Genomic DNA, 3,088 nt, shown 5'->3' with positions numbered 1-3,088 from the left:
CCAGCGCCCCGTGCACCGCCTCAACACCATCTCCCCCCGGCGTCTCGGTCGTCACTATCCCCCGCTGCCTCGACCCCGTCCCCCAGCTGTGCGTCATCGCCTCCGGGCAGCTCTTCCCCCGTCACGGCATCAGTGGTACCATCGGTCCGACCGGCGACTGTCTCCTCCGCCGGGGCTCGATCTCTGTCTGCCCGCTGCATCTGTGGCTGCGGGCCGGTGTCTCTATTCCTCCCCGCGTCGCCCCGCTCCTCCTCCCGCTCCCTGTCCTGTTCGGGACAGTTCCTCACGACATGCCCCTCGCTCCCACACCTGAAACACTTCATGGACTCCGAAGTAGCGAACACGACGTAGTCGGTATTGTCGATCTTAAATTTAAAAATGACATTAAGATCCTCATTGATGTTATTGAGGATCATATACAGCTGCCTTCGGAAGGACATGACGTGTTTCAGTTGCGGGGATTTGCAGCCCAGCGGGACCCTCTTAATGCCGGACATCAGCTGCCCGAGCCGGTGCGGATGAACGGAGGGATGTTAGACAGCGTTACCTTCCGGGCAGGAGCAGCGAGCGGCAACACCGGGGTGAAAGTGTCGTCTAACACTGTGCCATTAGCCACTAGCTGATTGACCAGATCAGTGGTTTTTAAGAAGATAACAATGGCAGCAGACTTGATATTTTCACACCCTGCTACCTCCCCAACCGCTAACACACACTGCTCTAGGGGGCAGAACTGCACCGGAGCGATCTTGACTCCATGGCGTCGGGTCAGTTTTTCAAAAGACGCATTCAGGGGGTCCGACCCCCCGACCCGGGAAGAACTACCGGTACTCCCCCCTCCCCTCCCCTGTTCCCCCACAATAAGAAAAGCACTGAAAACAGAAGACAAAATAAACAAACTGAAAAAAGTAAAGCAACAAAAAAACGCAGCCAAAGGACAGAGCTCTCAGCAGCACTCCCGCTCACTGCAGACCCCTCCCACACACTCCCAGCTGAGAGAGAGAGAGAGTTAGTGTCTGTCTGTCTCTCTCTCTCTGTAGATGCATCATAGGGAACATATGTAACAATCTCTCTTTTTGTTTACCAAAAATGAGAATGAACGTATTTCAAGTGGGTGTTGCCTTGGTTGGAAACGTTTTAAGATTATTTATGAAGTGTAAAGTGGATTTGTCTCAGTTCTCCGTAGTTTTCAATGTATGTGCCATTCAGTAGCGTTCATGTTACAGATGTGCCCTATGCAGTGGTAGGGTCAATAAAATGTCAGTAAAACTTTATTTTAGCAATTATGGAGGGGAAGAACTGCAAATAGCGGGTCCCCACTAATTATCTAACTTACCAACAACGTTTCAAATTAGGTCTTGCGAAGCTGCCAAATAATGCTGTATAATCGTATGTGTCTTCATACACCGGCTGCTATAGTCTGATAGCTTTGATTATATATATATATTTTCTCGTGAACCACAAATGCTATTTGCTTGATTTTTACAGAGTATGTTATAAATACCATTCTTATGAAGCCTGACAAATTGTATGCTGTAATTATGAATATTTTCAAATCATTTGTTTGTTTTTCCTAACATGTTACAAATGTTCCCTATGTGAAAGATGCATTATATCTTAATAACGTCTAAACAATTAAAGATATACAGATTATTATTTTTGGTAAAGTTATAATACATTGCTATTAACTATGTGTGTCAGTAAAAGTTTAAATTTCCTAAAGGATTTTTATTGATCTTGCAAAATAAGTGTTTAGGGAACATTTGTAACATAGAGGTGGGTTAGCCACCAGCTAAGGGCAGCGGCTCCGGCTCCAGCACCGGCACCATGTCGCTGGAAAAGCGCTAAGTGAGCTCACAGTGAGCTCAGTGTAATGTCTGCTCTGGTGAGCTCACAGTGTGACCTAGTCGTGAGTTCACGTCTTCACTGGGTAGTCCTTGACAACTTAATTGACTCAAATCTTGGGCTTAATTGGTCAAAATGACCATTGGTTGAAGGTACTCAGGGACTGATGTGTAGAGAGACTTATTAAACCTGCAGGATTGTGGTTTTCCCAGATCAGAATTAACCAGATCACCACAAAGGAACATGGTAGGTGCTATTGCAACACAGATTACACAAATACATTGAAATCCAAGTTTGCAGTGGTCCTTGGGCCATTGTGTGGTGATCCAGATCACTTCAGCAGGAATTTTGCAGTGGTCTGGACTACAACTCTCTCTCTCTCTCTCTCTCTCAATTCAGTGCATTTGAATTGTCAAAGCAATTGGACATGCATACATACATACATACATAAACACTCACGTAAAGGATTATTAGGAACACCTGTTCAATTTCTCATTAATGCAATTATCTAACCAACCAATCACATGGCAGTTGCTTCAATGCATTTAGGGGTGTGGTCCTGGTCAAGACAATCTCCTGAACTCCAAACTGAATGTCTGAATGGGAATGAAAGGTGATTTAAGCAATTTTGAGCGTGGCATGGTTGTTGGTGCCAGACGGGCCGGTCTGAGTATTTCACAATCTGCTCAATTACTGGGATTTTCACGCACAACCATTTCTAGGGTTTACAAAGAATGGTGTGAAAAGGGAAAAACATCCAGTATGCGGCAGTCCTGTGGGCGAAAATGCCTTGTTGATGCTAGAGCTCAGAGGAGAATGGGCCGACTCGATTCAAGCTGATAGAAGAGCAACTTTGACTGAAATAACCACTCGCTACAACCGAGGTATGCAGCAAGGCATTTGTGATGCCACAACACGTACAACCTTGAGGCGGACGGGCTACAACAGCAGAAGACCCCACTGGGTACCACTCATCTCCACTACAAATAGGAAAAAGAGGCTACAATTTGCACAAGCTCACCAAAATTGGACAGTTGAAGACTGGAAAAATGTTGCCTGGTCTGATGAGTCTCGATTTCAGAGTCAGAATTTGGCGTAAACAGAATGAGAACATGGATCCATCATGCCTTGTTACCACTGTGCAGGCTGGTGGTGGTGGTGTAATGGTGTGGGGGATGTTTTCTTGGCACACTTTAGGCCCCTTAGTGCCAATTGGGCATCGTTTAAATGCCACGGCCCGTTGTTT

Source organism: Amia ocellicauda, unplaced genomic scaffold (genome assembly GCF_036373705.1).
Source record: "Amia ocellicauda isolate fAmiCal2 unplaced genomic scaffold, fAmiCal2.hap1 HAP1_SCAFFOLD_93, whole genome shotgun sequence".
NCBI lineage: Eukaryota > Metazoa > Chordata > Actinopteri > Amiiformes > Amiidae > Amia > Amia ocellicauda.
This window is presented reverse-complemented; position numbering follows the sequence as displayed.